This window comes from Cervus canadensis, chromosome 18 (assembly GCF_019320065.1).
Source record: "Cervus canadensis isolate Bull #8, Minnesota chromosome 18, ASM1932006v1, whole genome shotgun sequence".
Classification (NCBI taxonomy): Eukaryota; Metazoa; Chordata; class Mammalia; order Artiodactyla; family Cervidae; genus Cervus; species Cervus canadensis.
Genome location: NC_057403.1, coordinates 62,990,536 through 63,002,776, shown reverse-complemented (window position 1 = coordinate 63,002,776; position 12,241 = coordinate 62,990,536). Strand labels below are relative to the sequence as shown.

General features: G+C 49.4%; 1 non-coding gene and 1 pseudogene across 2 annotated transcripts; one reads left to right on the top strand and one right to left on the bottom strand.

Moving 5' to 3' along the window:
• Positions 1-12: 12 nt before the first annotated feature.
• On the top strand, positions 13-83 carry TRNAG-GCC. Its single transcript has one exon. It is a non-coding gene; the product is annotated as a tRNA-Gly (tRNA).
• An 8,981-nt stretch (positions 84-9,064) lies between these two features.
• On the bottom strand, positions 9,065-10,968 carry LOC122420829 (annotated as a pseudogene). Its single transcript, XR_006263391.1, has one exon. The product of XR_006263391.1 is annotated as a calcyclin-binding protein-like (transcript).
• Positions 10,969-12,241: the final 1,273 nt, after the last annotated feature.

The following is a 12,241-nucleotide window of genomic DNA, read 5'->3' as shown; positions in this document are numbered from 1 at the left end:
GACTTTGCTCAAGCATTGGTGGTTCAGTGGTAGAATTCTCGCCTGCCACGCGGGAGGCCCGGGTTTGATTCCCGGCCAATGCAGAAAGCTAGTTGTTTTTTTTTTTTCCCCCCTTAAAATGACTTTCTAAAATACCTAAAAATGACTAAGTAACAGTGATTCACTGACTGTTGAGTACAAACTTGGGAGCTACAGGAGTTGAGACAGAGAGAGTTGAGTTTGGGGGTTAGAGGTTAGGCTGCAGCTTGCTGCAGGTGGAGGGCCTGGGGTCATCCCTGCTCTGCCCCCCACCGCCCCCATGCCCCTAGTTTCCACCAGGGTTTGTAGCCTTGCCCCTCCTGGGGTCCACAGCCGCTTCTGTCCCCTGGTCTGGGCTAATGATTACAGTCTGTAGGCTTCCACTTCCCATAAAAAGAGAAATAAAATGCATCATCGGAATGGTGCCGACGGCAGAGATCAGACCTCAGGGCCAAAGGCCAGGGGACATGGGGCAATACTTCTGCCACAAACCTTTCCCTCTAGGTTGACAGATGCCGTTTTGAGACCCAAGGCACATGACTTGGACTTGACCAGTTCTCACAGAGAAGGCATCCAGCGCCTCGGGGGCCGCCAGGACCCCACCCCGCTTTGGGATGTTTTCCCACAGTCTGCTGCCTGACCGCCCCCCACCAAGGGCTTCATTCTCCCCACTGGAGACACATGAGTCTTGAAGAGGCCACCCCTGCCCCGGGCCTTGAGTGCCCGGCACCCCTGAGTGAAGTCTGCAGTCCTGAAGGAGAGCTGGCATTTCTTCCATCGCTCCTGTCTTCCTCCACAGGCACCTACAGGGTGGAGGCCGAGCCTGCTGGGCGAGAGGCTGGGAGGCCATGAAGTCAGAAGAAGGCAACTGGAGCTGAAGGAGGGTTAGCCCAGCTCCAAAGTGGCCACGTGGAAAAACAGGGCGGAGAACTGTGGGAAGGGGCCAGTTACATCCTATTAGACGGACATTTGCAAAACCCTATCAATCCCCAGATGAGAGTCTCCCACATGAGATGGGAGGCAAACCACACACCGTATATGCAGTTCTGCGTCACTGAAGAAACCCAAGTCTAAAAATCTGTGTTACCTGTGTATCACCGTATGTGAAATAGATGTCCAGTCCAAGTTCGATGCATGAAGCCGGGCACTCACAGCCGGCGCTCTGGGACTACCCAGAGGGATGGGTGGGGAGGGAGGTGGGAAGGGGTTTCGGGATGCGGACACAGGTACACCCGTGGCTGATTCATGTCAGTGTATGGCAGAAACCACCACAATAGTGAAGTGATTAGCCTCCAAGTAAAATAAATTAATTAACAACAACAAAAACGTCTGTTACCTATGAGTACGCATCTACTGCTCAGCCGCAAACAAATGCAGAGAAAGAAGCTGTCCATCCCGTCAAAGGTAAACCAGAGCCTCAGGCTGCCATAGACAGGGAGAGATTTGGCCTAATCGCTCTCGAGGTCAGCCTGGAGGCGCAGAAGCTTCTCACAGTGGCCCCCACCCAGCCCTGCCGTCCTGCTTCCAGGGAGATAAGGCCGAAAAGAAACCAGAACCTTCGGTACCAAGTGTTTACACAGCGCTGTACCTCACAGCAACCACCTGCCTGACTGCCTCCTGCCTCCCCTACTGGCGAGGCAGAAGCCACCGAGTGTTTGCAGACGCCCGCGGAGGGGACCAAGGGCCCACCGCTTCCCATACACCCTCCTCATCACCTGTGAAAATGGCACGGTGGCTGGCAGAGGTTGCTGAGCGCCTTTCTGAAAACGTTTAAAGGTTCCTTTAAAATTCCTTGAGGCTTCCCAAGCTAGAGAGACGATTTCATCCAGAAAGTTTCCCATTTTCTACTTCCCAAACATCTACACCCAGAAACAGCTCCCGAGCACCTCGCAGGAGAGGTTCCACTCGGAGGACCCACAACCTCCAGGTCCAGGCGAGGGGAGACGGCACCCCCAGCAGGATGGGTGCTGGGTTATGTCAGCTAGAAGTGGCCTTGGAGTGAGCTGGATCGACCCCCACCCCGACCCCCAGTTTACAGACAAAACCTGGGGCTGAGGGAGCCTGGCCTCCTCCAGGGCCACGGTGAACGGGACAGGTGGTCTGGCCGGTTAGCAGGGGCATACTGAGTGAGCCTCCTGGGGTGCTGCTTCTGTCCCGGGGAGCCCAGGGCCCCAGACAAGCCGTGGTCAGACTCCCTTCCCAACAGGCCACCCCGGACTCACCGGGAGACGGCTGTGCCCCATGGCCTCTTCCGGCCCCGCCGGGCAGCGCTGGGCCTGGTCTCCCGAGCCATGTCCGATCTGAAGAGAGAGCCGCGGGGGCAGAGCTGGGGGACCAGGGTGCAGGAGGGGGGCGCACAGCGCATGGGCCCGCTCCGGGCCGGCCCTCTCCGCCCCGCCGCCCCGAGGGGAGGCCGTGCAGCGGGACCTGTGCCCAGTCTGTGGGCAGCGCGCCTGGCCCGCGGACCCAGCCCAGCTGTCCGGGGCTGGGCTCCCGCTCCAGAGGGACTGGCCCCACTCTCAGGGGACCCGGTGCTGAGACAGTGTCCCTTTGACTCACTTCAAGGCAAAAGAACCCCCAGGGGTGGGGACGCCGCTCTACCGTTCCCCCAAACTGAGCACGGGAACAGCCCCATCGCCCAGCCCCTGGGGCCTGGGGTGGGACGGTCACCCCAGGAGGGGGGATGTCCATGACCCCTGAGGGACCCCAGCCCTGGCCGGGTTAGCTCTGCAGTGTGCCCGCCGCCCGCCCACCCGCAGCTGCCTCTGGGCTAGGCTCCCGGGCTGGCTGCTGACAGGGCCCCAGGGGCTCTCCGCCCGCCTGGGCTGTGGGAGGACACCCCGCTGCCCTCTCTCTTGGTGGCGGGGGAGTCAGAGAGTCCGCTGAACCGGTTTAGAGCAGGGCTGAGCAGCAAGCCAGGCAGTCTGTGCAGCAGTCAAGGCAGGGGTCTCCTTTTGGGCCCCTTCACTCCCACCGTTTGAGCACAGAGCTCCATGCTCGTGGCAGACGGAGAGGAATCTGCTCATTGCTGTATTCTCACGGCTCACCTGGGGCCTGGCCACCTGGTAAGTGCTCAGTTGGTATCTGCTGAATTAATGAATGGAACGCCATTAAATCAGTTCCAGCTTTTGTTTGTAGGTTTGGATGGGGTCCCAGAGTTTCACCTGTGACTTTGAGGCCCCTGCCTGAGCCCACCCCATTTGCTCCTGAATCTGTAATCATCATCCATGGCCCACTTTTAGCTACCAAGACAGTATCAAATGTGAGCCTTCTTTTTCTGTTCACAAGACTTCCTGCAACACAGTCACCAAGAGCATTTATCCAGCACCTGCTTGCTCACGGAGAGGAACAGGAGGACCAGTGTCCTGAGGTGCTGACAATCCTGATCGAGTAATCAGTTGGGAGGAAGTTGGTGATTCTGTACCCCCATCTCAGTCCTTCTCTCCCATTCGCGATCCTGACTTATCCACTCAATAACACATTAAACACACACCCAGGCACTAAGAAAACAGCTGTGCTTCCATGTCGTCTGGCTTTCCATGTCTTTTCTTTGACTTTCATATTCACAGTGTCCAGAGAAACGCACCCATGTTCACCATGTAGGGCAACAATGCCTGAGCACTTTGAAAATAGGTAAAGCAAATCTCATTTTTTAAAATGGACTTGGGAAACTCTGAAGAGGGAGCTTGCACACATGTACCATTCATTGCAGCCTGTATAACCAGCAGGAAGAAGGAAGATAAAGAACTATTTTTGACAAAGGAGGACATTAATCTCATGAGGATTTTATTAATATCTCCTTTTTTTTTTTTTTGGCTGCTCCATGCAGCTTGTGGAATCTTAAGGCTTGAACCCGGGCCCTTGGCAGTGAAAACATGGAGTCCTAACCATTGGACTGGATTCCCTGGTAAGTCACCCTTCCTGTTCAAAAGCAGGGAGAATATGTGATTCCTAATGTTTTAAAACAGCTATTGGAAAACAGAGCCCCTCACAATTAAGACAGCTTAGGGAATCCAAAGACAAGATAGCTTCACCTAGTTTTTGGACAAGCACCTATGCCTTTCTGGAAAAATAGGTGAACTTTTAGAAAATTTAGAGTTATAATCGCCATCCTGGGTAAACATTGCTTTAGATAAGTCCACCTGAAAGGAACTCCTTATGTACCAGCCTGGTGGCTCAGGTGACAAAGAATCTGCCTGCAATGCAAGAGACCTAGGTTCAATCCCTGGGTTGGGAAGATCCCCCGGAGAAGGGAATGGCAACCCACTCCTCTGTTCTTGCCTGGAAAATACTATGGGCAGAGGATCCTGGTGGGCTACAGTCCATGGGGTCACAAAAACACTTCCATTTTTCAAAGGGGCACCCATAAAAGAGAGAATTCCAAACCTTTCAGAGACAACTAAATTCATTCTTCAACTGGTATGCAGAAGTTTCTAAAAGATAAAAAAATTAAAAAAACAACACAGCTTTAAAAGGATTCTTACTGCAGGTGAATAAAAAAATCTTTAACGAAAAACTGATCATCTGATCAGGTAACTTTAATTTATTCCATCTGCCAGAAAAATAATTTGGATTTGAGTTTTATACCTGATACATGGCTAAAATTTTTACAGAAGCTATAAGATCTTTATGTCTGCCTGCATCTTATGTATGTCTATGTGCATATGTTACAGGCATGTGATATTTTTCTACCTTCAGATGGTGTTGCCAAAATTAATTTGTAAGGAGTGCTATTTAGTTGGCTTAAAATAAAATCAAGCATGTATAAATCAAGTGTACTCTCAGAAATATAGAAACTAACTCAAATGTTTTTCCAGTTCATGTGATCTGGAATAATGGTTGATAAGTAAAAGCTAGCTTAAGTTTGTTGGTGTAAATAAAAACAGGCATATTATCAGAACTGTCAATACTGGAAGTAAATATGCAACTTTTTCAGCCTGAGTTTGCTAATAAAATAGGCTCAGGCCGTCTTCAGTATTTATTTGTTATTTCACAGTGCCAGGTGTCGGTTGTGGCACATGGGATTTTGATCTTTGCTGCAGCATGCAGGATCTTTAGTTGTTTCTTGTGGGATCTATTTCCCTGACCGGGAATCGAACCTGGGCCCCCCAGCATTGGGAGTGTAGAGTCTCAGCCACTGGACTACCAGGGAAGTCCCTAAAATGAGTTTTAACATCAAAAGTACACTGGTGCAAAATTAGAATTTGGTTTTTCCTCTCTGTTAAGAAGACAAAGTTTCTTTGCCTTAAATGTACTCTGCCTAAGAAACAATAAGATTCTGTGTTCTGTCTTTATCAGATCTTACTCAGAAAAGCTGAATTTTTAAATTTTATCTATCTTTGACTGTGCTGCGTCTTCACTGCTGCTGGGCGGGCTTTCTCCAGTCGGTAGAGAGCGGGGAGGGGTGGGGTGGGGGCGCTACTCTTCATTGTGGTGTGCTGGCTTCTCTTCTTGCAGAGCAAAGATTTTAGACCGCACAGGCTTCAGTAGCTGTGGCACAAGAGTTTCATTGCCCCAAGGCTTGTGGAATCTTCCCAGACCAGGGGTTGAACCTGCATCCCCTGCATCACAGGGCAGATTCTTAACCACAGGACCACCAGAAACGTTCTTGTTATTTTTCATTATTAAAAAGTTTAAAAATTGAAATATAGTTGATGTGTAATGTAAGGTACAGGTGACAGTGTAGTGATTCGTAATCACAGGGGCCAAGAACCAGGAAATAGGGGAGAGGTCTTTGCTCCGTGTTCACCTCTCACAAAGACTCCCAGAGCGATTTCCTAAGGGACACCTGCTTGCACTCCCCCTGGTCGTGAAAAGCTTGAGCACCCAGAATGTGGGTAGTACAGTCAATGGATGGGAGTTGTAATGATGATGCAAGGATGGGGAGGCTGGCAGTCAGATGGGAGGAATGGAGAAGGCTGTAACAGAGGCCAAGCCAACGGACGGAAGGGGCGAGAGTAAGAGCAGAGCAGGGCAGCTGACGGAGGCGGCCATACGGAACAGCTGTCCCCAGAGTTCCCACGCTGATTCCCAGACACACCCCCCGACCCCGAGTTCACGGATGTGCAGAATAGTCCATTGTTTTCACAGAGCTCCCAGGAAGAGAGGGAACGGTGATCGTATCATCCCCACTTTACAGTTGTAACCGGCAGCCAACAATGATTGAATTCCAGCTATTTGCAGGGCATTGTGCTACAAACTTTACATCCATCATCTTGTTTAATCCTCATAACAACTTTGCAAGGTACATGCGCCCCATCCTTTTTTTTTTTTTCGTTTAATTTTGGCCTTAGCTGCTCTGTGGCATGTGGGACCTTTAGTTCTCCGACCGGGGATTGAACCTGCACCCCCTGCACTGGAAGGTGAAGTCTTAGCCACAGGACCGCCAGGGATATCCTGATGCTCCCCACCTTACAAAAAGGCTCGGAATGTGCCCAGGGTCACGTGGAGAGCAGCTTGAGAGGAGTAATGAGATCTCAGTCCTCTGCCTTGAAACCACTGTGTGTTCCAAGAAGTTGGAGGACTTACTGAAAGACCCTTACTGATGGGCTCGGCTACAAGCATAGCCCGATTCTGTCAGCACCTCCAGGCCTCACTGCCTCTGCGCAGGGATGCCCTGTTACCCACCTTACCCTACACAGAATCCAAAGGCTAGAGAGGCCGCTGGTTAGAGCGGGGTAACAAGGCCAGTGCTGCAGGCCAGGGTGCCAGGCGCCAGGTGGCCTCTTGCCGTGGACCCGAGTCTTTCTTTCGGCTGTCCCACATCGAAGACCCCTTCTTGTGTTAGAAGTGTCCTCCAGCTTTAAGACAGAGCCTGCCTGCTGCGAAATAGGCTGAAAAGGGCCCTTTCTGCCTCCCTATCCTAATCTTGCAGCAAGGGCCTGGACATATGACCTGCCCCTCCGATCAGACCCACCTGCCCAACTTTAAGTTAAAGCTGCCAGTGGAAGAAGCCCATCTTAGCAATTGGTGGTGTCAGCGGCAGCCGCTACCTCCAGCTTTCAAAAGAGGTGGCATGTCCACCCCTGGGTGACGGTGCCCGTTGTGGCCTCTGTGCCCAGCAGAGGCAGGGCATCTCTTCCAGATCTGACCCTCCCACCTTCCAGAACTCCTGGGAACTAACCAGTATCCTGGACAAATTCCGTTTCTGCTTAGAGTCACCATACTCAGTTTCTCTTACTTGGAGGTAAGAATCTTGGTTGATAACAAAAATAGGACCAGAAGTGGATGGAACCAGAAACGCTGTGGGAAATGCGGGTGATGTAAGGCTGGCAAGCGGCCAGAGGCCAGTGACAATCCAGCCAGCATTAGGGGACAGGACACTAGCCGCCCACGGCATGCCATGGCAAGACAGCTAATCTTGTGGTGCCCAGAGCAAAGCGCCCGGCTGGGACCGGCTCTGAGGACCTGGTGGCTCTTGCCGTAGAAGCACATAAAGATTAGTCTGAAATCAGAGGCTGTCGGGCAGGCTGCTGAGCTAGCAGCCCCAACAGCTTACAGGAAAGAAAGATGAGCTCCAGGCCCGGCTCTACAGGCTCAAAGCTTCTGGGCTCAAGACATGGTTAGAAAATCAGGGAATTTCTAAACCTTTAGGTGGCAAGGTTCAGAGAGTTATAACCCAAACTTAGGGCCTGATCAATGGCTATAAATGACACCAGGCTTCCCTTGTGGTTCAATGGTAAAGGATCTGCGTGCCAATGCAGGAGACTCAGGTTCGATCCCTGGCTCGGGAAGATCCCTGGAGAAGGAAATGGCAACCCATTCCAGTATTTTTGCCTGGGAAATCGCCTGGACAGAGGAGCCTGGCGGGCTATAGTCCAGGGAGTTGCAAAAGAGTTGGATACGGCTGAGCGACTGAACAACAGCACAAATGATGCGCTCAGCTGGGCTTCACACCACCTCTGTGTCTCTAACCAGGGAAGACGGAGAGTGAAGAGCTGAAGCGATTAGAATCGGCCGGGCCGGAGGGTGTGGGGGACTCAGGACTGCATCCCTGCAGAGGCTCCCCTGCCGTCCAAAAGGGCTCTTCTTTGTCGTTCTGAAGGTCCGGGGAGCAGGAATTCACTAGCTCTTTGCTAGTGAGCCTGGATCCCTTTCTTCCTGGGCGCACGTCTAGGTGGACGCACCCACCCTCCCTTGCACTTCGTGTGCTGTGTGGCTGAGGTGTGGCCAGTGGCAACGGAAGACGGGGTGCACCGCTTCCTGCACCGACCGTGGCATCCTCCGAGTGACCACCCACCCTCCTGCTTCCGGAGAAGACCCCCTGAACGCCAGCGCCCCGGGTGAGTGGAGAGCCGCGTGCTGCAGGTGGCCGGGGCCCTGCGCAGCCTGGGTTCCCTTCCCCTTTGCACACGTGCAACCAGGCCAGCAGCTAGCATTTCCTTAAATAATACACTCTGAAGGAGACCCCTGTGTGTCCTGCCCTATCACCCCTCATGTTCTCCAGACTTAAATAGCAAGGCAGATCTCGGCAGGCCCCCGGGAACCAATGACATGAAATCTGGGAGGAGGATATTGAAACACCAAAAGAAGCATGAGATTTTGCTAATTTATTTTGGCAAAACCTGCAAGATGATCTGGGAATGGATTCTGAGAGTTCAGAGTGGGGAAGGACGAAAATAATGTTAAATGAGGTGGAACACAGTTATTTAGGGTTCTGTGGCAGAAAGCAAAGAACTAAAGAGCCTCTTGATGAAAGTGAAAGAGGAGAGTGAAAAGTTGGCTTAAAGCTCAACATTCAAAAAACTAAGATCATGGCATCCAGTCCCATCACTTCATGGCAAATAGATGGGGAAACAATGGAAATGCTAAGAGACTTTATATTTTTGGGCTCCAAAATCACTGCAGATGGTGACTGCAGCCATGAAATTGAAAGACGCTTGCTCCTTGGAAGAAAAGCTATGACCAACCTAGACACCATATTAAAAATCAGAGACATTACTTTCCCAATAAAGGTCCGTCTAGTCAAAGCTATGGTTTTTCCGTTGGTCGTGTATGGATGTGAAAGTTGGACTATAAAGAAAGCTGAGTGCCGAAGACTTGATGCTTTTTTTTATGTAAAAATTCAGGCTTTATTTTTATGTATTCTTACATTGGTGGGAGTTGATGTCAGGAACTGAAAGGCAAGCATGAACTTTGTTTTCTACCTCTTAGCTGAACAATAATACACACAATGTGGCATTTTCATTAGGCAAGACTTGCTTTTTTACATTTCACACCAGAATACATTACTCTTCTTGAATAAAATGACCTGGTTACTAAAGAAACCATCCATGGAGGAAGTGTTTAATAAGCGAATTTTATTTAAATAAATTCTCCAGCAGGAAATGGAGAATTCATTGCCTTTACTTAGAAGAAGGCTGTGTAAGTAGCTATATGTCAGATTTGTGCAGTTTAGCAACATTTCCTTATTGGAAACATTATTTTTCCACATCACAGTTCCCAAAAAGACTTTAAAGTCTCAGAAGTCTGTATCTCCTTTGGCTTGCTTTTCTCTTGATTCCACCCAGGCTTTATTAATGGTTCGCTTCATATCATCATCTCCATCTTCATAAATTTTCTTTAGAACATTCACTAATCCCTCACTAGGATCTGTTTCAGTGTCTTAGGAGGGCTTTTCTTTCTCTTTGCATTCTTTTTCGACCTGAGTCAGGTAGTCCCACCGTGTGTTTTCTGCTTTCTTTCTACATAAGACAAGAACTGTATCTGTCTTGACCTTTTCTGAACTGCCTTCCACAGAGATGGGTTTCAAGAGATTGTTCACAATCATGGAGTAACTCTTTCCATTTAGGTTCTTTACCAAAAGATCAAATGACCTCTCTGTGAAATTCACCTGCACACTCTCAGCAGGCACTTGATGAACTCCAGGTAAGGTGATGTAGATTTTCACAAACTTATCTGACTGGTCCCATCTGTAATGACTGACTTTCACTGTATATCCTGTTGTAATAGGAGCAACGCCAGCAGCTGGCTTCTCATTTTCTGTAAATTCTGCTTTCCTCTGTGATTTCTGCTGCATCTCATTCTTCATTTCTGTCTCAGTCTTGGATTTTTCAGCTGTCAGGGCATCACGTACTCTTTTCCTAGTGGCTTTTTCCAGCAGCACCTTCACCTCTTCTGGATCTTTCTGGAGCAGTGACTCGAAAACCTCTGCTCAGTTCCACCACTCCTCTGAGCTCCAGGCTCTGCCTCTGCTTGGATGTCTGATGAGTGCATCAAATTCAGCTTGTCTCCAGGTCTGTGCTCTGTGCTTTTTTTCAGTCTGGAATGGTTTTACTCCAGATCATCACATAGCTTTTTCTGTCTTCCTTTTCTGCCAGCGCTTAAAAACACCTTAGAATTTCCCATTTTTAACAGAAATTCAATGCCGCCTCTCTCCAGTTGTATCCTATAATTGTCCTTCCATGTATGACGTAGAAGAAAACTGACTCCTTGCACTGCTTCCATCAGGAGTTATTGGGTATATCAGATTCCCAAATCAAGGGGAAAAAAGTGAAGAACATTGTATCTTTGCAATTAAACTTTCAAAAGATTTTATTCTGGACTTCCCTAGTGGTACAGCAGTTAAGACTTTGCCTTCCAAAGCAGTGGGTGCAGGTTCAGTCCCTGGTAGGGGGGACTAAGATCCCAGGCCTCACAGTTTTCATGACAGGACCATTCATGACCTTGTAACTGCCAAGCTCAGTAGATATTTTCTGGATAATTTGATGGTTTTACTTTTTATATAAAATTTCTCATTGTTTTCATTGCTACATGGGTCAAACAAAAGATGTCTGTAGTCTGGGTTCGGGGCACAAACTAATTTTACAATCTCTGATTAATATTTTTTAAATACATGAATTCTAAGAGGAGCTGACTAATCTGGCTTTAAGTCGCTCAGTCGTGTCCTACTCTTTGCGATCCCATGGACTGTAGCCTACCAGGCTCCTCTGTCCGTGGAATTTTCCAGGCAAGAGTATTGGAGTGGGTTGCCATTTCCTTCTCCAGACTTGATGCTTTTGAACTGTGGTGTTGGAGAAGACTCTTGAGAGTCCCTTGGACAACAAGAAGATCCAACCAGTCCATCCTAAAGGAGATCAGTCCTGAATATTCATTGGAAGGACTGATGTTGAAGCTGAAACTCCAGTACTTTGGCCACCTGATGTGAAGAACTGACTCATTGGAAAAGACCCTGATGCTGGGAAAGATTGAGGGCAGGAGAAGAAGGGGACGACAGAAGATGAGATGGTTGGATGGCATCACTGACTCAATGGACATGAGTTTGAGTAAACTCTGGGAGTTGGTGATAGACAGGGAGACCTGGCGTGCTGCAGTCCATGAGGTCGCAAAGAGTCGGACATGACTGAGTGACTGCATTGAAGTGAACTGGGGCTACCATGAGTGTCTGGGATGGTTCTAGTTGTTCACTCTGATAGTCACTTAAAACCTGGACTTGGGACTTCCCTGCTGGTCCAGTGGTTAAGACTCCTTGCTGCCCATGCAGGGGGCCTGGGTTCAATCCCTGGTCAGGGAATTAGATCCCGCATGCTGCAACTAAGACCTGGTGCAGCCAAATAAATCATATATATATAAAACCAAAACCCATGGATGCAATTGTGCCCCAATAATATTAGTTAATAGATAATAAGAACACAAATAAGAATAGCTGAAACTTACTGAGCATTTACTATTCTGTCAGGGACAGTTTTAAGCACTTTGTTTATTTAACAATTTTATTAGGTTTTTAACGAAGTTTAGATGGTTTAACGTTGATGGAGGAATTGAGAAGTGAGGGCACTGGCTCAGCCCAGCTGACATCCGTCAGCGTTTGCTCTCACCAGGCTCTTTCAAACACTTTGACGTATTAACTCGCTTTATCTTCTTCATTTTATGGAAAAGTGTCACAAGGCAGAGAGATGTTTTAGGGTGACCAACTGTCCTGTTTGTCTGGGACAGAGAGGTTTCCCAGGTTTCTGGGATTTTGAGTGCTAAAACCAGGGCGGCTCCAGGCAGACTCGGCCGGCAGGACCCCTAGGTGTTAATAAGTTGCCCAAAGTCACCCAGTTCGCAAGTGTCAGAGCCTGTCTTCCAACTCGGGTGACTTGAGACCCGGACGCTGCCTCTGTCAGGCTCTCGCACCTGAGCTTGCATCTGAAGTGGCTGGAGGTCTGGTTGGAACTCAGATTAGCTTCGGAGCAGCTGGAAACCTGCTTTTCTAACAAGATCCCAGGTGGTGCAGACGCCG